Raw genomic sequence first — 22,489 nt, 5'->3', positions numbered from 1 at the left:
GCATCCAGCTCACCCGACAGGAGGAGGACATCCTGACAACAATACACCCCCACTTGGTCCATGGGCTGCCTGTCAGTGACGTCCGCCACGTGGTACCAGGTAAGTGGAATGAAAAGAAAATGTGCATGAAGAGATTGTCTGTGTTACACTGTCATAGTGATCATGGAAATTGTCCTAAGTGCATATAAAAATATGGTTAGTCAGAGACTCATGTGTCACCCACTACGCAGCACCACAAGTCCCAGAATGCTTTGCATCAGAAAAGGCTAATACCCCCCCACCCAATTAAAAACATGTGCACAGTACTGATGCCATACATACACAACCCAGCTAATTCAATAACTGTACATATTGACAGAAAATGTGCAATGACAAATGGAAATTTAAAAGTAAGTTTAATAAATAAATAAGCTAAAGACAAACATTAGCAGGGAAGCGCCAGTACCAATGTGACATGTGACCAATTCAAGCCTTGCGCAAACACTGATGTGTCGTGTACATATGGTTGTGCACTGTGGTGCAGGGATAGACAGATGTGTGTTGAATCTGATGGTGTGTAGGGGGGGCTTTGCTGAAGTTGTGTCGGAAGAGCTTTGCAACTCCAACAATATCCATGTACTGCCCATACCTAACGTGCTGTGCCACTCCTGACATCTGCCTCAAGCAGGCGTATTGTTGCGTCACAGCAGCCTCTGATAGGTGATACTGTGAAATAATGTAGATCAGTGTATCCCAAACTGTGCTTCGCAGAACCCCAGGGGTCCGTAACACATGACCATGGGGTCCATAGGCATCATTTTTTAAAGCACAGAAATTTTCTTGTATAATTAGCAGCTTACCAGCAACAATAAACGTGTCAAGATAATGCCAGTGATCAATGTACCTGCTGGAGCATGAGGAGAATGTTGTTCTGTGGCAGCTGCAATGTAACAAATGTAGCACAGAGTAGAAATGTGCCTACTGCAAAGAAAGTATAAAATTCATCTTGAAAAGCAGTATTGTATGTACCTAGGATTGTGGTTACTGCTTTTGTCACAGAGATTCATTTGTTACTGTGCTCTTCATGAGTGACAATCATAATCTAGCAGAGGGACCTATAAACTGTCATCAAAGAGCTGCTTGCAAATTGCATGGTACCAGTTTGTAACTTAAACATCTCCCAGTTATTATTTATCCTGATGCTGCTAAGAAGAAATTATTGGGTAGAAAAACGTTTTGTATGCTAAAGTCAATGCTAGCCCCTGTGTCATGTTCTGAATACTGAGTTTGTGCTTTTCCAGACCAAGAACTCTTAAAACACTTCATATACACACATTTACATGTACGATTCTATGTCTCTATATGTGTGTGCTGGAAAGTGCTCTGACATTCTACATTGGTATGAAAGATGCTATAAAACAAATGAAATACATTTGACAGAGGGCCTATTACTTCTACATAAAACACTAAGGGCCAGATGTACGATCGGTTTTCAAATGCGCAAACGGGTTCGCTAACCCGTTTGCGCATGCAAAAACCTATGGGGCCATGTACATAGCCAATTTAGCAAGTTCAAATTTGTTTGCAACTCTCTAAATAGGTTTAGCAACTTGCAATTTGGAAGCAGCATTCCCTTCCAATTAGCGAGTCTCAAAAACATGTACAAATGTTTGTGGTCGCAAAACAGTCACAATTACCACCTACTTCAAGTAGATGGGAATGCATTTGCTAATGGGAAGGGGTCTCCGGGGGACCCCTTCCCCTTAGCAAAAGCAAGCAAAATAATATTTTAAGGGCAGGCAGTGGTCCCAGGGACCTCTGCCTGCCCTTAGCAAAATGTAAAGACAACTTTACAGTTACTTGATTGATTTTACAAAATGCATTGTAAACAGGCAGCATTTTCTTTTCTAAACTGCTATATTGAAAAGTTGGCCCCGACATGGTGGCCTGCAGAGCCCAGCAGGCCACCATACCTGGGAGGGCTGGCATTCCCAATGGGCTTGCAAATTGCGAGCGGCTCAATAATATAAATGAACCTCGCAATTAGCGACCCCATTGGGAATCCCAGACAGTGTCAAACACACTGTTGTACATTTCATTTAGTGACTCGCAAATTACCACTTGAAAAGTGTAGCAAATTGCGAGGCGCTACATTAAATAGTCGCACATCTTGACCCAAAATACTTAGTACTTTGAGTATTTGTTTTGTGTGCACACGTGTGTATTTTTCTCAAATTACTGTTAAAATTATTGAAATTTAACTCATACTAATTGCATGGGGGTCCTCGGCTACCAGTGGTGACTCAATGGGGGTCCTCAGGAGTCAGAAGTGTGGGAACCACTGATGTAGATTACACTGACTCACTTGGATGCGGCATACTCCAAAGGAGTGCACACCCTGCCACCTCCAAGCTGACGTAGCGCAGGGCCTCACAACATGACGATTCACCATAGTAGCGTCACGGTGCAAATACTCCTAAATGTGTTGTCTGTTGTACACCACTGTTGTGTCACAGGAGTGATGCAACCACAGTGTAAATCTATTTTCCCCAGGGGCTTGTAAACCTGCCACTAAAGTCTCCAAACAGTACATCACCCTGTGCTGGCCTAAATCACAAAGCAGATGGTGAGAGTATCCTCTGATGTAAACATGTCCAACACCTATCCTGTTGTCCAATTTCCAATATGCCACGCCATTACATCCCCAACACACCACTGCTCCTACCTGCCCAGTCTGCGGCAGTTCCACGCAATACTGTTATCACACAGAAGATATGGGCAAATCCCAGAAACTTTACACAAGCACATTTCCATTTGTCTACTTTTCTCTCTTCTCACCCATTGACACATCCAGCCAGAGCACCGACAACTTCAGTAGCAGAGGTCACCGCATCGCATAGGAGGATTCGGCAACGTACCGATGAAGGCATGTCAACCACACTAACTGGTAAGTCAAAGGAGATGGTCAAAAAGCATACATGGTCAGTAGACAACAGAGGGACAAATAGTGCCCAGCTATGTAAGACAACCATTTATGCTACATTTGCTGCATGACAATTGGAGACGTCAATGGACATTCACCGTTTACATATGACATTTGTGAACAGCGAAATACAAATTATAACATGTCTTGCCTCATCATACCTTTGTAAATGTGGCACACAACATGTATTACATCAACAGACCCAGAACGGGGAAAGCAATCCTGTAATCGAGGGCCACAACAAGTCAGAAGGGTGTATACACCATATTGTAATAGTGTTTGTAGACATAATCAAGAAGTAGCATTTGCACCGATACGGAAATGAAGACCAAACGGGGAGATAGCAGTCTCTGTAGTATTGACAATGCATACACTGTCCAACTTCAAATCTTTCATACATACTTTGTTCAGCACAGTCCACAGAGCTGATCATGTACTGCGTACATTGGATGGATAAATTTCGGACTTCAACAAAACACGATAGTGGACTTTACCTCTGGAGTCGTAGGCATGTCATTGTGCTATAGGTAGCATCAAGGTAGTGGGCCCAATCTAAGTTATATGTGGGATCACACATTACATAATGTATGACACACTACTGCAACGGTGGTGACCATGAGTGCTTGTGCCCGTTCTGTGCCAGGAATCCAATGCATCACATGTGGCAGCAGGAATGTAAAGTTGCCAAACAAACTTATCATTCTAGGTACAATGCCGTCCTCCCATAACCCCAGACGCCCACTGACTCCTGCTACTAGGTTGGACTTCACATCTGCCCAGGGACCACAGACTGATCCGGTGCTGGGCCATGGTAAGTCAAGCTTGCTGAATGCCTATGAACTGTGCCTTTCACCTCCACCATATGTGTTGTACAACACTGTTATCCTGCATCACAATATGCTTACATGGGGCATTTGAACACATGGCCGATCAGACCCTGGTGGCAAATGAGATGCTGACACAAAATGTATGCCAAGTGTGTGCACAATGGACATACAATAGAACAATGTGTCATGAGAAACCTCCACAACACAACAGGCTTGCAAGTCAATGATATGCTAAATACCTAGGAAAATTAACATGCACAAATCAATATGAAATTGGCATGGCTGAGGCACACACTGGTGCCAGTTGTGTACCTGTGAGATGGGTGTAGGGGCTGCTGAGGTGATTCTTCATGCAGTTACACCTGCAAAATCATTTTGCTGAAGAGCAACAGGATAATCCAGTGCAGGTGCGAAGATTCAAAGCTTCTCACCTCCTCTGCAATGTGTGATCAAATCCAAATGTTGTCTTCTGCTTGCCTCCCTTCTACCATATCCACATGTATTGGTGAGTGTATGAAATATGAGGTTTGGATGTCTGCTGCACACACAAGACACTATCTGTTGTCATGTGAGTAGTACCATGATGTTGGAAATGGAGCATGGGAACAGAGAACACTCAAAGGATGGACATTAGTAATCTGCGTTCTCTCATTCAATAATGAGCTGTGTGACCTCATGGGTAGGGAAGCACATATGGGCAACATCAGGCCCCTGACAATTGCACATCTCACACATGAACTCCTTTCTGACTTCTCAACACACAACATTACACCCATGAAAATAGTCAGTCACAATGGTAAGGGTGAAATCAGTAACCTTCTCATACAAGTCTGTCAGTTGATGTGTCATCTAATTGATGTAAGTGCCGCATGGCTGTAAGGTTGCAAATGCTGCTTGTGAGCAGGTGCCCACTTGTTAAGTCAATGAGCTATGCATGCTGCACAGCGTCCTTGATTATCCACAAATGGCTAATGAGAATGTCATTTGTTCTCATAGCTACAATCTGTTGTACGAAAATATGGACATGTATTTCTCATCACAGGTGCTGACAGGATGAGACCACTGCAGCGCACACCATCCCGGGGGATGCATGACATCCTGGCTGCAGCTGTGAAACTGTCACGCACCTGTCCCTCAGGTAAATTGGGCATGAGGAGTGTCAACAGCTCAGATTACAAAGCCATTACATAGATCAAGATCCCCTTCTACATGGAATCAACAGTTGTTGATTACTAAGTGAAATACAGACCAGGAGTGACACATATGCATGTCTGTCATTTGGTGAGGCAGATTGTTGATAATGTTGTTTCTACCCTCTACAGCTATGTCTACAACTACTATGGTGAGACAGGTGCAGCAGGATAGACTAGGAGGGAACGCAAAGGGACAGAGAGTTGTGGCTGGAACTGGTAAGTTTGCTAGTATCATGTAGATCTCCGTGTAACACCTCAGGGCTATGGTGTGAGCGGCCATTTGTGGTGGTATCCAAACCAGATCACATGATCCTCATCTGCTGATGCAAGGTGCAGTAAATACAACCCTGGTGTTGCTGCACATGTAATACCTGGTCAATCACCAATACAGTTGCAACCTCTGTGTTTCAGATGATGCTGTTAAAGAGGCTGACAGACCGACAACCAGTAGTGGCAGACGGGAAATCCGAGGGGAGAATCCCCTGATCCTCCAGGCAGCAATGTCGGCTGCAACTCATGCCCGAGAGGAGGAGGATCAAGAGCAAGAGGACGTTGCCTTTGAGGAGGATGATGAGTACAATTTGTTAGACTCCGGGGATGACAATACTGACGTCCCCGCCTCACATCTTCTGACAAGCAACGCCCGTCTGCCTCCTCTCAGACTATCAATACCACGGCAAATATCAACACAGACACAGCTACCACACATCCACTCACAGACATCACTCACTCACAGCCCTCACGTCCGGGACCGACATGGTGGTTCCCCTACCCACTCTTCCCTACGCAGTGAATCCCTGCCATTCTCTCCACCATCTGTGGGAAGTGCCAGCCCTGTTGTGGACCAGTTATATCCCCTGGGAACCCTTCTCCTGCCCACAGACTTCTACCTGCCAGCCTCCCTGTTTTTGGACCTGCTCATCTCATCCCTGGCAGACACCAGCAGAGGGGGCCTGCACATGACTATGGTGGCCAGTGGGAGCAGGACTTCTTCCAACAGCAGGCAGATGTGAGGCAGGACATTCGGGCCATAGGGGCTACCCTGTCTGACATATCTGGGTTCCTGCAGGACATGGCCCAATTCCCTCAGGGGGTGGACAGGGTGGGCCAAGCTTTGGACAGGATGGATAGCACTTGGCAGGAAATGTCTAGAAATACAAGAGACCTGATATCCATCCAAAGGGAAGAGAGTGCAAGACACCATGTCTTGGCCATGAAGATGATGGAGGGCATGGTGAGAGTGGTCCAAAGTCTACCTTCACAGCCAACGCAGGGAGGGGGACAATCATGTCGGCCTGTAGGACAGCACATCCCCACACCTGTAACACAAACTGCACAGCACCACAGCCAAGGTACACAAACACACCCGCACCCTGAACAGTCACTCCCACCACCCCCACTACCTGCCCAACCACCACCAACCGCTGCACAGTCACTCCCACCACCCCCACTACCTGCCCAACCACCACCAACCGCTGCACAGTCACTCCCACCACCCCCACTACCTGCCCAACCACCACCAACCGCTGCACAGTCACTCCCACCACCCCCACTACCTGCCCAACCACCACCAACCACTGCACAGTCACTCCCACCACCCCCACTACCTGCCCAAACACCACCAACCACTGCACAGTCACTCCCACCACCCCCACTACCTGCCCAAACACCACCAACCGCTGCACAGTCACTCCCACCACCCCCACTACCTGCCCAACCACCACCAACCACTGCACAGTCACTCCCACCACCCCCACTACCTGCCCAACCACCACCAACCACTGCACAGTCACTCCCACCACCCCCACTACCTGCCCAACCACCACCAACCTCTGCACAGTCACTCCCACCACCCCCACTACCTGCCCAACCACCACCAACCACTGCACAGTCACTCCCACCACCCCCACTACCTGCCCAACCACCACCAACCTCTGCACAGTCACTTCAACCACCTCATCAACCAGCCCTTGTCCAGCCACAGACACCTAATGTGCAGACACCATTGGCACCTGCACCTCTTGATCAGCCTGGACAACACCCACAGACACGAAGGCGACGACCTCACCCCTCACCGCGTTCCTCCCCCCCACGATTGCGGCAACGCAAACATGACCGCCATTAAAATGGCTTATTTGTTTTGGGCTCCTTAGGAGTATTTTGACAATAAATATCTACTACTGTAATATTCTGTTGTGTAGTATGTCTCTTCTGACGATGTAGGCATGTGTGTGTGTGTGTGAGACAGGTACAAGTGTAACACATCATGGCAACACGTTGTAGTATGCATAGCATATGACTTACTAAATATGTGTCTATATTTGGCAATAGACATTCAAAATGAAGTCAAACTAGTCAGGCAAAGTATAATACTGCAAAGTCATTTATGTAGGAACACAAAGAAACCGTCGGTTTGGAAGGGAGAAAGGAAAACAAATGATGATCTTAATGCAGAAGGAGAAGGGAACTTGGATTTGGGTGGGGCAAAACAAATATAATACGTCAGGTAGCGTCATGGGAACCAGTCTATTCACAAGGGGAGAAATAAATCATCGTCCAAAACAATGTCTCAGTCCAACAGTCAAGTGTCTTTCTGGTCATCATCCAGGAGCACAATGTCTAGCTCCTCAGGGTCAGATACATCCACACGTCTGGCTGATGCAGGAACAGGCACCACACGGGAACGTGACACACGAGGCGTATGGGGGGAACCAGTGTGGGCCAACGGACAGGGGGACACATTGACGGTGGTATGGGAAGGCACTTGGGAGATGAAAGAGGTAATGGCTGTGGTCAGGGACTGGAGTTGGATGCCGATGTTGTCCATAGATCGGACTAGGTCCGCTCGCATCGAGCGTATCTCCAGACACACCTGTAGCAAGATGCGAGCGGACATGTCTGGTTGACCCTCGACCATCCAACTCAAGTCCCCTGGCACAGCCACAGGAGGAAAAGCACCGGCACTGGGGGGGGGGACACAGAAGGGACGTGGTGCCTCCGGTCCGGAGCCGATGTGTTTGGCTTGGCGGCCAAGAGTAGGGAGACCGGTATCAGGGGATTGAGCAGGAGCCCCCGATGGCATGGGGGACTCTAGAGGTACGGTGGGGCAGATGGCAGGCCCAGATGGAATGTTGGCCTTCCCCGGGGACACCTCTTTGTGACCCACTGGTGATGTATGTGTGGGTGAGGGGCCATCCCCCACATCATGGTCCGAGGTGTCCGGTTCGTCACCCCCCCCTTCATTGTCCACAGCCTCCACCTGGGACATAGTACCGGTGTAGTGTTTGTCTTTATCCCGGGTGGGTGAAACCCTCTGGCCTGCAGATGTTGATGGCTCCTCCCCCTCCTCCTCCTCCTCCTCCTCCTCCTCCTCCTCCTCCCCTTCATCGCTAGTGGAAAGAGGGTTTAGCCGTCGCCGAACAGATGGTCTAATCCTCCGGACTTCTTCCTGCGGATCTCCTGTCTCATCAACCGTGCCTGCAGAAGTATAAGCAAAATCTTGATGTGGTGGTTGTTCCATGCATGACGCTACACATACATAGAATAGCCTAGGTCCAAATTTGTTTAACTCTAATCACACTGTACAGTTATCAGGGGGCGATTTACAACTTCTGGCGCATCTCCGCTAATCAGCAGAGGTGTGTCTGATGAGTTGTAACGCATCAGCCCACCCGTGCGTCACCCCTGTTGGACCACATGTACTAAGCGGCACACTGTGGCGCTTGGGTGGGCAGATGTGTGATGCATCCCCGGTGGAAGAGCCGAGCTTTGCTGTAGTGGCGTGGCAATTGCGGAGCCGCCTCCAGCAAGGCTCGGGGTGCACGATCGCTGACATGCTGCGGCAATCCTAACACCTGCTTCAAGCAGGTGCGTAGATTTGACTTCGCTTGGCCCTAATAGTGACTGAGTGGTATCTTGTAGTTTCACTCAGCCACTTTTAGGATGCAATCCTGCACCGTATGCGTCACGTTGTAATAATCCAGCAGCATGGCGCTTTGTGTGCTCCGCCGCTGCGTCACTAAAGTGACCCAATGGCGGTGCAAAGAGGCGCAAGTGCCTTGTTGATCTGCCCATCAGTCCTTATGGACTAAGTGGTGGTTGGGAGCACACTGCCTCACAGTCCCAGCACAGTTTGCCCCTTTGCATCCGGGTATATGCTGTGTACAGTACTAACTAACTCCTGATTCATCTGTGTTTGCTGGGAATGCTGCCAAGTTATTCTGAGGTCACAGTAACACTCACAGGAACACAGCAAAGCAAGATGATTTACTTTGCTCTCCATGAAACTGCAGCTCTCTACTGATGAAGCGCTCATTCCAGGAACACGTGTCTAGGGATATACAGCAAAGTCAGCAGCAATTTTGGTGTATCACTCCAGATTATTCCAAAGTCAGTTTGGAATGTGTACTGCATTTACCAGGATGCAAAGGGACAAACCGTGCTGGGACTGTGAGGCAGTGTGCTCCCAACACCCATTCTGTCCATGCACTTACATTACATGTATGCACACTGTCATATACTAATTTGAGTTTGACATGGACATCTCATGTGTATTATTGTGGCTTGCGCAACTGAATTATCCAAACCTCAACCTTGGCATTGTTGTGATCTGTGTGTCGTGTCACTGCTGCATGTACCAGTTCAACTACAAGTCCACCAGAGGAGAACATGAAGAGTCCAGATATAAATGATATTGGCCATTGATATTGATTTGCAGCTATTTAACGTCTGGACAAGTGTCATCTGCATTGTAGCATTGTATGGGACAAGACAAATGTGGGTCACACATCCACGTGGGGTCTGGAGTACTCCTCTAGCTACATTGTGTGTCTAGCCTTTTGATGTCCCCACACATCTTCAGACAATCCAGTGCCACATAGTGACTTACTTGACTGACACGGTAGTGCAGTATCACCGCTGAACAGTGGTGGGCAGTTGTGTCAGCTATCTGTGCATGTGAAATGTCATACAGGCCACTGAGGGTCAGACGTCTGTCAGTGGTCACACCTTGCAGACCTATGAGAACTTGTGAGTGATGCAAGGATCTCAATATCTGTCTTGACTCCAAGGCACATGATGATCTGTCTCAATTGTAACACAACGCTACAGGTGCAATGCTAATCACAACATCCAATCCCCCATGGCCTGCCATGTGCAGACTGGACCGTCTCTGTACCATCGCTCATCCAATGCACACATCCGTTATGATGGACTTGGTACAATTGTAGTGGTGCTGGCAGAGCAGAATTCAATATGGATGCATGAGTGTGGCTCATTTACCCGGTTGTCATGAGAACATTACAACTCCCAAAGTGCACTCTGGCCTGTATAGTCCATATGCCACAGTGTGCCTATCAAAACTTGGTGACTGCTGCTTGGACATGGAATTGGCTAATGGAGGCATGGGACACACAATGGTACAGCACTGTTTCACTCACATCATACTCCCAGACTCATATTGCATATGATGAACTTACTAGGTCTATGCTGCTCGTGCTCCTCCAGCTGAGCATGGAGGGTTGGCCACGCTGCTCGCAGGACCCTCCTGTACAGTGGTGAGAGGCGAGGACGATGTACATGGTGCTGGGTGGACAGGCCAGCCAGCTCCGTAGCCTTGTGACGGGCCCACCGCTTCAGGTCCTCCCAGCGCTTGCGGCACGTCCTAGCCCTCCTGGTGAACACTCCCACTGCACTGCAGCGCTCGGCGATGTTGGCCCATACCCTGCCCCGGGCTGCAGTGCTCAGCTGTTGCTCAGGGTCCCCATATAGCTGAGGGAATTTCTCCAGCACCCCCTCCACCAAGATGTCCAATTCCCTGTCTGAGAAAGGGGGGGCTCTCTCCTCATATTCCTCAGCCATTATGGGGAAATTGGTAAGATGAGAGCAGCAGGATGCCTGTGGATCTGATCAGTGAAAGGGGATGACTCTGAATGACCACAAAATGGCTGCCAAGTACTTCCTGTAAAGTATTTCCTGTCTCCCACTTGATGTATCATCTTGCCTGTATGCAATGATGTGGTCTAGTTTATTTTCGTAATTTACGGCCCGATTTCGTAGTTTCCGGTTCCGGAGCGTCGTTTACGCGCACGCGCACTACGATACGCAACCGGAAACTACGGTTTGGCGCCGTAACTTGCGAAAATGACCCGGAACACATTATTTCATACAGGAAATGTTATACAGGTAGTGGGAGACAGGAAACACATCACAGGAAGTATTTTGCTGCCATTTTTTATTCATCCTGGGCCATCCACAATCAGTAAACAAATCCACTGCCATCCTGTTGTTCTGATGTAGGAAAAAGTGAAAGGACAATGCAGGTGTTATGCATGATTATGTAGCAAAAGGGGGAACAGTTCATTTCATGTCATTTATGCACTGACAGGGGGTAGGGGGCTGACAACATCCATCCGACTTTCCTATTCTCATACTTTGCATTATGGGACATGTAGTTCATATTGAGTACTCAGTATCAGAGTTGCACGACGTGTCATGTAACATTGGTGTGGAGAAGTGTGGATATGTCAGATACATATGGGGGCCGCTGTGTGCCCCAATTACGCCACAGTAGCGTAAGTTTATTGGCGCAGCAGCGCTACGCCAACTCCATGCTGTGGGGTATCTTCAACGTGACGCATCTGTGAAATGTGTCATATTGTATGGCCCTGCACCGCAGTTGTGCGTTCCTGCACAGGGGGGGGGGGCGGCCTTCCAGCACACATACGCCACCAAACAGTGGGAGCATGAAAAGTACAAAATTACACTGTCATTTTCGTAGCCATGCTGCGTCCCAACCCTGCACCTGCTTGTAGGAGACGTGAGAATTGATGCTGCATGTTGGGCATCGGCTCGCCGCTTGCCTTGCTGGAGCTGCGTTGCGCTTGCGACCCAACTCCAGTGGTGCTTCACCTTTATGACAGCATAGGCTTCACACTTCTGTCTATACTTGGTCCACAGCGCACAGCTTTGTACATGCGGCACAGCCATGATGGCGCAAGGGATGTCTGCTGTGAGGCACAATTACTTGGCCATCCCTGCTGATATGCAGAGCTGCAACTCTTATTGTAAATCTGACCCATGGTGCATGATTCTAACATGACATCATCACTCACATTCTGGGCCCATCATTTGTGGGGGAGTCAATTCTCTAGTGGTCTTAGGCCTGAGTATGCAAACTTTTGTGATTTGGTGACCCATCCTTATGAGGTCCAGGTATGTCTCTCAGGACATGTATTGTTTGTCATCAGCGTGAATAGTTTGTTTAAGGGATGTCCACTACGCTGATCGCTGACATGGGCACGTGACCTGAGGCACAATCCACCTTTTGACTTCTGTCAGCAGCTGTGATTTGCATGCAGTTAGTGTGGTTTGGAAAGTCGTCTCAGGGTGGGATTTATGGACACTGTTGTGTCTGTCCACATTTCATCATTGACAACAGACAGCAAACCACATGTTGTCCGTGGCACTACAGGTTGCTCATGCAAAATATGTGGCAACTAGCAGATCACGGACTTGCATGCCCTGACGTCGGTCATGTGCAATAGCCCGGGCTCCCACATTCAGAGCTAGTCGAGGGTCGAGAGGCATGTGTAAGCCATGCATTAGAGCAATGTTGTGCAAAACACAACAGGCTAGTATAATCTTGCACACAACTACTGGGGAGTACAGAAGCACACCCCCTGTACGGTCGAGACATCTGAATCGCGACTTCAACAGACCAAAAGTGCGCTCGATGATGGCTCGAGTACGTATGTGTGCCCTATTGTACCTACGCTGAGGTACAGTGTTAGCACGCCTGTAAGGGGTGAGGAGATGTGGAGAGAGTGCATACCCAGCGTCACCTGAGGAGGGAAGAATGGGAAGTTGTTAACATTTCACTCTTAGACTTTGACAGGACATGATCTATACATTCATACATGCAGTGTCTGTTGGGCCATGTTTCTTATTGTACAATCGTTACTATTGGGGGGCAATCATATATTTACTTGACGCATATCACCCATTTTCAGTGCTTGGTACTTACCCAGTAGCCACATGTTACCAAATTCTCCAGCATCCATACGCCGAGCAAGAGGTGACATGCGGAATATGAAGCTGTCATGTGTACTGCCTGGGAACGCTGCATGCACATTGATGAACCTTCCACTGGCATCACAGACTGCTTGAACATTGATGGAATACCATCTGTGTCTGTTGCAGAAGATGTGTGCAATGTGGCGGGGTGGATGAAGGGCCACATGGGTGCAATCTATTGCACCCAGCACACGTGGAAATTGTGCAAGGAGATAAAAATCTCTTGCTGCCTTTTGTCTCATGTCCAGTGTATATGGCATTTTGATGTAGTTGGGGGCTCTCTCAGTGATGCATCTCAGTACCTGATGCAGGCACCGCGACTGGCTCGCCTGGGAAATGCCCACATGGTCACTAGTGACCCTTTGGAAGGAGCCAGTAGCAAAGAAGTGGAGGGCAGAAAGGATCTTGAGGTATGCTGGTATAGCATGTGAGAAGCAGGTCACAGAGTCAAGTTCCTGCTCCCACTCACATACCATTTCCAGGATTACTTCAGGTGGGAAACGGTACCTGGCCCTTACATCCTGGCTGGACATTCCAAATAGGTTGATCCTCTGCCTGTAGATCCTCTGTGCTCTCCTCCTCCTCCTCCTCAAGTAGTTTTGCCGCATGGCAAGGGGTAGTGCTACAAACACGTTCAGTGACATCCTGAAAAGGGTTTTTTGTGTCTGCTCAGCATTCATACATGCTGCAGGGCTGGGATTGGCTGCTGTGTGTCAGCTGATCCATGTTGGGGGATGGGTGGACCTTGGCCAGGTGTTTCCTCTTGACTAACATGGCAAACGGTCCAAAATCGCAATTTACGGCCCGCAATCGCAATTTACGGCCCGTAATCGTACTTTACGGCCCGTAATCGCATTTTACGGCCCGTAATCGCATTTTACGCAAGTGTGCGGTAAAGTCCGCCTAAATGCCGTAATATCCGGCCCGGTGGCGGAAATTACGGCCCGGCGGCGGACGTAAAGTTAGTAGTCGTAAGTCTCTTCTGTGAATCCCGAAAAGTAGTAAGTTCATTCTGTGAATCCCGAAAAGTAGTAAGTGCATTCTGTGAATCCCGAAAGTAGTAAGTGCATTCTGTGAATCCCGAAAGTAGTAAGTGCATTCTGTGAATACCAGATAGTAGTAAGTGCATTCTGTGAATACCAAATGTCTTAAGTTCATTCTGTGAATCGGGCCCACGATTTTAGTGGTCGGCAGGAATACGAGGCCCGGGAGGGGTATCATCTGTAGTCACGCTTTCGTCAAGATGAATAACCCATAACGAACCTGTTGTGGTCTCCGGTGGTCCCGGCTGCTGTGATACCCCAAAGCTCTGCAAAATATGGGAGTTAACAAAAATGGCTGATGTTGTCTCAACAATTTTTACATCACTATTTAATATCAGCAAAACAAAACTGTTACAAACTAAAGTGCTTGAGTTCCGAACTGAAGCAGACAACATTGATGATGGCTTTGAAGATATAAGCGCAGAAGTGGAAGACAATCCCATGAACAAAAAGGCTTATGCTGTGCAAATGTACTGTCTTTTCCAAATCATGTTTAATGAATTACATTGGAGCAAAAAGAAAACTCAGCTACACATGAATACTGCCCACGCAATCTTAGACAATTGCAAAAGTAGAAAGCTAATCACTACAAGGAATAGGAATGGTGTATCAACAAGTTTTAATGACATAGTAAGGAGCAGGAACTAGTTAGCAGCTCATGGTGTAAAATCTTGCGAATTCAACAGCACACCACTTCCAAGTCACTTTACTTGAAAAGGATTTATAATAGTTGCTCTTGATGATTTTGATTTTGAAGACAGCTCTTTTTTCTCTAGAACATCCAGCACACATGATACTGCCATGGTGCTTTTTCAAGAAGTGGCTGATGGAAAACAAGCTGTGTCAGTTGGAGGCATAAACAAATGAAGTTGCATATTTATATCCCAACTGCCTTGCCAACATGTACAAAATCAATACAAGCCATCAACTTGTCCCCGTCTACCAGATATTTTCAAAGTGGCTGAGGACATGGACCTTCTACCTGATGTTGAGGTACGCAAAGCTAATATAACTGCATTTAACATGAGGGGGGCGTGGCTTGGACGCCGATGGCGATGGTCGCCTGAGAGCTCGGCTCCGGGACTGAGCCCGCATTGATCCTGCAGATCAGAGACCGCGGGGCACCCCGACCCCCGCAAACCGAAGATCGGGTCAGAGGGGACCTGCTGGGACGCCCGGTGACACTCGAAAACCGGTTGTTCCGACGGAAAAGCGAAGTTACGGGGACCGCGGAGCGGGACCCAAGATGGCGCCCGGACCTTCTCGATGGCTTTGTCGAGACCCCAGACCCGTGGAAGCCTAGCGGGGCTCCGCGCATCCTCTCTACATCCTGTCTCTCTGAGAAACGTTAGTCTGGTTGATGGTTTGGAAGGATCTGAGCACGGTGGCCATCCCCAGACGGATTGTTGGTCGAATTTTCGTCGAGAGCAGCTCACGGATGACCGGAGGCCCTGAGTGGAAAGACGTTGCCACGAGACACACCCGACTGCCCCCCACTGAGTGCCTGAACTCGCCGGAGCCCCGTGCACCTCATGGGCAGCACAGCGACCTGGCGCCACAGAGTTTCCGGCAGCACTGGTGATTCTCATTCAAGGTCTTCATCGGCCAGGCTGGCCTGGCGCCGATCGTCTCCGCCTCCCCCTCGTTGGCCTCCGGCGACACGGCGGTGGCACGGCCCGAAGAGTCGGAGGAGTAGTGGACCCTGGCGACGACGATCGACGGCCCTCTGCACAACGACCGCGTGCCAGGAGTGCCGTAGTCAACGTCCACACTTGATAGTGCCTCTAACGAACTTTCCTCCACGGGATTCAACTGCCATGGGGAAACCCATGGGGCCCAAAGGGACCACCCCGGCCGCCTCGGACACGGAGGCGCCGGATAAGGATGACCGAGTTGACCCGGAGAGCTCTGGTGGTCCCCACCTACAACAACAATTTGACCGGGTCCTGGAGGCGATTGCAACCACGTGATCTACAGCAAGACATCGCCCAGGTTGCGACGAGCTTGGGCCTCCTCAGGGCAGACCACAGCAAGCTCTCGGACAGAGTTAAGGAGGTGGAGAGCTCAGTGAAGGTGCTGGAGCCAGCACAGAAGACTCTGGCCGCGACAATGAAGGATGCCCTGTCCCGGATCGATGCCTTGGAAAAACGGGCGGAGGACGCTGAAGGGCGTAACAGAAGGAACAATATTCGGGTGGTGGGCCTGCCGGAAAAGATCGAGGATGGCGACATGGTGGCCTACTTGGAAGCTTGGCTCCGGGGCACGGTAGCTCCGGAGGGTCTGTCCTCCTTCTACACCCTGGAACGGGCACATAGGGTGCCGGCGAGGCCGCCGCAACAGGGCCGCGCCCCGCGTCCGGTGGTGGCGCGTTTATTGCATTTTCGGGACAGAGACCTTATCCTCAATGCCGCCAGGCAAAACGGGCCTTATTAGGTGGAGAATAGCCAGGTGAACATTTTCCCGGACTACACGTATGAGACCCAACGTAAACGGACCTCTTTCCTGGCGGTCAAGCGCGAGCTCCGGAGCGAGGGCATCCAGTACTCACTCCTTTTTCCTGCAAGGCTCCGTATTATCATTGACGACAAAACCCAGTTCTTTGATTCCCCGGAGGAAGTCTGTAATTGGCTCGAACTTTATAGGGCCGGCAAAGATGGTTTCGGCTCGTCATCCCTGTTGGCTGTGGAACCTGGGCAACAACGTCGTTCCAAAAGACTCCGCAGCCGCCGCGGCAAACCAGGCAAGCCTTCGACTGTGGAGACAATGGCGGAGCGGCGAGGAGTACTGGAGATGGTGTCTAATCTGTCTGGTTCACAAAGTGGCCCCATTGTCGAAGAATCGGAACCAGGAGGCGAGGGGGCGCAAACAGACACGGAGGAATCAGAGACCGATAGTGTTCACTTGCCAGTGGTTACTCCAGATTCGGCTGAGGGCATGCTGGATGGGCAGGGATGACTGGGTGAGCTACTTCCATTTGGGTGGGGGTTTGCGGCGGGTGTGGTAGGGGAGGCGATTGGTTACATGATCCGATGGGGGGGTGGGGGGGCCCCGATCGAGCTGTCGCTTTTTTTGACTTGGGCTCAATTTTGTCTCGGTAGTCCGAGACTCGAAGGCCCATTACTGGCGCCCAGCCCGCACCTAGCCCTTAAGGCTTCCCTGCGGTGGCGACCGCAGGATTAGTCGGGGATTGGGGGGTTGTTGGAGACATGGTTTGGATGGGAACTAGATGGAGCTATTTGGGTCCTGTTCTGGGGTGGGTGGGAGGGGGTTTGTTTCAGACGGGTGTTGGGTTTTTGTTGGGGAAGATGGCCGCCATCAGTGTTGACTTGACTGTCGCTTGTTCTTTGTTGGAGCCTTGGCGGGAAAGCCCGGGACAGACAGTATGGGACAATGGCTGAAATTGCTAATGTGAAATGCATCACTTGGAATGTACGGGGGCTTCACACAATGTCTAGACGACACAAAGTTCACGCTTATCTAGTGCGTAGAGGGGTGCAGATAGCGCTGCTGCAGGAGACTCATCTCACCAAGGCGGAAGGGGCGGCGCTACAGCGTAGATGGAGAGGGCAGGTCTTCTACACCTCATACTCAGCCTACGCAAGGGGGGCGCTAATATGGATCAGGGCTGGGGTTCCCTTTCAGGTTGCGAAATCGGTGGTGGATCCGGAGGGTCGCTATGTGGCTATCTCAGGCACACTGGGGGGTAGGGACTTGAATATTTGCTGTATTTATGCACCTAATGTGGACCAGCTTGCCTTCCTCTCCGGGTTATTGGGTTCATTGACCCACTTTCTCTCGGGAACCCTCTTGCTGGGTGGTGATTTTAATTCAGTAGTAGACGTAGAGGCCGACCGCTCGCACCCCCCCCTCCCGGACTCCCCAGTCCGCCGAGTGGCTAAAGGGAGGAAGGAATGGCAGACGCACTGGGAGCTCACGTATGTCTGGAGGGCGCAACACCCCGACACTAGAGACTACTCCTATTTTTCTGGCCTACACGAATTGCACGTGCGACTGGATGGGCTTCTAGGATCAGCAGAGTTGGTGTCCGCAGCGGTCCGCTCTGAATATTTGACCAGGACCATCTCGGACCACAACCCCCTCCTAGTGGACTTCCGTTGGTTTCCCGGGGTCCCTAGTGTGCCCACCTGGAAATTGCGCCCGGAGATCTTGGAGGACATAGTCTTTGAGGCGGACCTGGAGGACATAATCTCGGATTATTTTGCGTCCAATGGGGGCACTGCGGGATCGAGAGCGTCAGAGTGGGACGCCTTTAAGGTAGTGGTCAGGGGCTACTGTATTTCTAAAAAAGTGGGCATGCGGCGAGTCATCCTTGATGACTTGGCCACGGCAGATCGGAAGCTCCGTGAGATGGAACTTCGCCGCCCCGGTCATCCTGAACTCCAGGAGCGTACGGCGGCGGCAAGAGAGGCAGTGGCGGCGGAAGTCGAAAGGCTGCGCTGCTTCGATTATAAGGCCTACACCACTAGGTCGCTCACGGAGGGGGATAGGTCGGGCGCGCTGTTAGCGTGGCTAGCCAATCCCACACGCCGGACCTCTCTAACGACGTCCATGCGCACGGCGGAGGGGTCTGAGGTGCACACCCAGACGGAGTTTTTAGGCTGCTACCAGCGCTACTATGAACAGCTGTACCGCAGTAACTCAGCCAGGGACCCCGCCCTGATTGATGAGTATTTGCAACCCTTAGAGATGCCAACGCTGGAGCCAGATGTGGCGAAGGCTCTGGGCTCCGACATCGAACTAGGAGAAATCCGTAGTGCCATTAAAGGGATGGCGAGGAATAAGACCCCGGGTCTGGATGGCCTTCCGGTTGAATTCTACTCCACCTACGCTGACCTCTTGGCGCCTCGACTGTTGATAGTCTACAGAGAGGCAAAGCGATTGGGCCGCCTCCCCGACTCGATGTGTGAGGCCTTAGTAGTTCCCCTCCTCAAACCTGGTAGAGAGTCGACTGACCCGGCGTCCTACCGACCGTTATCAATGCTAACGGTCGATTATAAGATCCTAAGCAGCATATTGGCATCGAGACTGCTAGGGCACGTGCGCTCTTTAGTACACGAGGACCAGGCTGGATTCATTCCCAAGCGAAACACGACCATGAATATTCGCAGGCTGTTTCGCTTGCTGGGGGAACCGCACATAGAGGCCCCGTGCCCGGTGGTTCTTTCGGTTGATCTGGAAAAGGCCTTCGATAGTTTGGAATGGGACTACCTGCGCAGAGTGCTGCTGCGTTTTGGTCTGGGGGAGGGCTTTGTCAGGTGGACCACGGTACTGTATGCCTCGGCGTCGGCCAGGGTGAGGGCAGGCCCGCTGATTTCCCAACAATATCCGGTGGAGCGAGGCACGAGACAGGGCTGTTCACTGTCCCCGCTACTCTTCGCGCTAGCGGTGGAGCCACTGGCGCTGCTGATCCGGTCCGGGGTCTCCTTCAGCGGTTTGCGGACACCATCTGGCCCGCATCATATCTCGCTATATGCTGATGACCTGCTGCTCTTCCTCGAGGACCCGAATGCCGCTTTGAATGGGGCTGCGACGGCACTAACGTCTTTTGGGGAGGTCTCGGGCCTTCGGGTGAATTGGGCCAAGACTTGTCTGTTCCCGGTTCGCAAGGGAACGCCCAGACCTGACATCAGTGGGGAAATTAGGTGGGAACCCAGCTGCTTCAAGTACCTGGGGGTATACATATACCACGACCCCACCGACCTCCTGGATGGGAACATAGCCCGCTGTACTCGCGCGTTGCGTGGTAGTATGGAATTTTGGGCCACCCTGCCGCTTTCGGTGGCAGGGCGGATTGCTCTATTGAAAATGGTGGCACTCCCCCGGTTGCTCTACTACTTTCGAGCGCTTCTGATTTGGATCCCGCCGGCCACCTTTCGGCTATTGCGATTCATGGTGGTGGGATTCCTCTGGGGTTCGGGCCGCCGGAGAGTGGCTCTCAAGACCCTGATGAGGCCAAAGTCTGAGGGTGGCCTTGCGGTGCCGGATTTTGAGAAATATTACCTGGCGGCGCAATTGCAGACCTTCACCCAGGAGGTCGCGAGGGAGTTTCGTGGCCCGGAGATTGGGAGGGGCACGGGGATGCCCAGGCATGTTATCTCCTTCATCACACTGCGGCAACGTTTGACCCTGCAGGACCTGACGCTCGAAGAAAAGACCATTTGATTATGCTGGAATCGCGCCCAAGCCCGGGGACAGTTCAGGCTTCCGTATGCACCAGAAATACCGCTGGGGATGCTGACGGCCCTGCCTCACGGGGGAGATTGGTCACGCCTAGGGCAGTGGGAGGACGCGGGATTGCAATTGGTGGGGGACCTTTATGAGGATGGGGTGTTGCTGCCCTTCCAAGTGATCCTAGACCGTTTCGATGTTCCCCGAGGTGACTTCCTCTTGCACACGGCTCTAGTCCGAGCGATTCAGGCGCACTGGAAAAGTGGGTTAGAGGAACCGCCTACGTCTCCGGTGTGCCAGTATGTTATGATATCCGCGGGGACGATCAAGACAGTCACGTGCCTGTATAGCAGACTGGTTAACGAGGGATTAACCCCCCTCGCCACTCTGCGGACCCGTTGGGAGGCCGACATAGGGAAGGAGATACCGGAGACGACCTGGTCGCAACTCATGCGCCGAGCCTGGAAGGGCGTACGTCATGCCCGATTTCAACTAGTTCATTTTTACATACTCCACAGAGCCTATTTGACCCCGGCGAAGATTCAGCAGTACTTCGCCACGGATTCAGCAGGGTGCCCCAGGTGCTGAGCGCCTGAGGCGGACCTCCTTCATATGTTGTGGTCCTGCCCGGCGCTGTCCTCCTATTGGCTTGTGATAGAGGCTACTCTGAATAGGGTAACGGGGAGATCTTTATCGGTCGACGCGGCGGTGGGGCTCTTACACTGGTTCCCGCATACCCCAAAAAATAAAATTTCGAGTAAATTTATTGATTTGGGGCTTATCCTCGCTAAACGGGAGGTGACCAGGAATTGGAAGGCAAGAGTTGGTCCGACGGGAGTTAGGTGGCACAGCGAACTTCTGAAATGGGCTGCGGGGGAGAGCACTCTGCGATACCAATTGGCTAGGCGGCAGCACAACGCGAGAGCGCTAGAATCAGCACTGGAATGGGAGACGTTAGTGCAGGCCCTTAGAGATTATTGCGCTTCCAGCGATTCCGAGGGTGAAGATGCAGCACAATCTGAGTCCCGATAACCGTTCACGATACAGATATGAATATAGTCATCTGGGGTTTTTCCCATAGGCTCTTCCTACTCACACTACTACACACTGATGGCGGGGTTGGGGGGGGGGACAATTTGAATCATTGGGCTGTTGGGGGGGGGGTTTCTTTTGCCCTTTTGGTAGGTTGATCTAGAAAAGCAGATGAAGCCCGTGGGATTATCCGGACCAGCTTCGACCTTCTATCAGATCCCCACCTGTGTTCGCTGCCCGACCCTTGGGTTGTGGGCTGAATGGCTGTGTACCCATGACGTTTTCTCACGGGGGATCGGATGTGTCCACTATTTTATTACTGTAACTGTATTGCTGGTCCGACATGTAATTTTGGCTAATTCCTGCAATAAAAATATATTTAAAAAAAAAAATTAAAAAAAATAACTGCATTTAACATATCCCTTATTCGGTGCGGACTGAAGGATGAGGAAAAGCCAGTATCTCCATGGACTGGAATTGAGGCTCTGATCTCCCAAAATACCATCCCACTGAAGAAGGTTTGGTTTTTACCATGAATGCCATCTCCAGTCACAAACTACGCAACAGTAAACACATCTCTAAACTATTTCCACCATGTGTGTGCTCAGCTTGACTACCAGCCTGTCCTGCTAATTTTCTGCAATGAAGGTGTGGTATCTGACTATTTTATTAGCAACCCAGTAGAATTTGATGATCTTTAACCAATGATGTGCTTTTTCCACTTTACGAAAGTTGTGTGGTGGTATGCAGGAAGTTATCTCAGTGGATGTGACATACACAATGCACTTATTGAGGCTGCAATCTTTTGAAAGCAAAACTGTCCAATCAGCCAATCAGTATTGAGTGGAACTCATTATGTTTGTTTGTTACAACGTATGCTCATCATATCTAAGGCTATACAAATATTGCATTGGAATGTTTTCTGGAACAAGAATGACAAATTAGGTTTTGCATATTTTATCTCAGAGGTGAACCAGCACTGGGTGCACTTCATTCAAAAGACATAATGCGAAGCCAGGCAATGTTCAATACATTCAGTTAAAAATCAGAAAACCTGAAAACCAAGTTCATACAATTTGTCAAAGAATGTGAAGAAATATCAGAACTTTTTAAGTACTGGGGAAAGTCATTGAGCACTGTGTTTTGTGAATTTGGTTGCATAAACGACCT

The sequence above is a fragment of the Lissotriton vulgaris genome, chromosome 6 (assembly GCF_964263255.1).
Source record: "Lissotriton vulgaris chromosome 6, aLisVul1.2, whole genome shotgun sequence".
NCBI lineage: Eukaryota > Metazoa > Chordata > Amphibia > Caudata > Salamandridae > Lissotriton > Lissotriton vulgaris.
The sequence above is the reverse complement of the archived record's forward strand: the minus strand, read 5'-3'. Positions refer to the sequence as shown.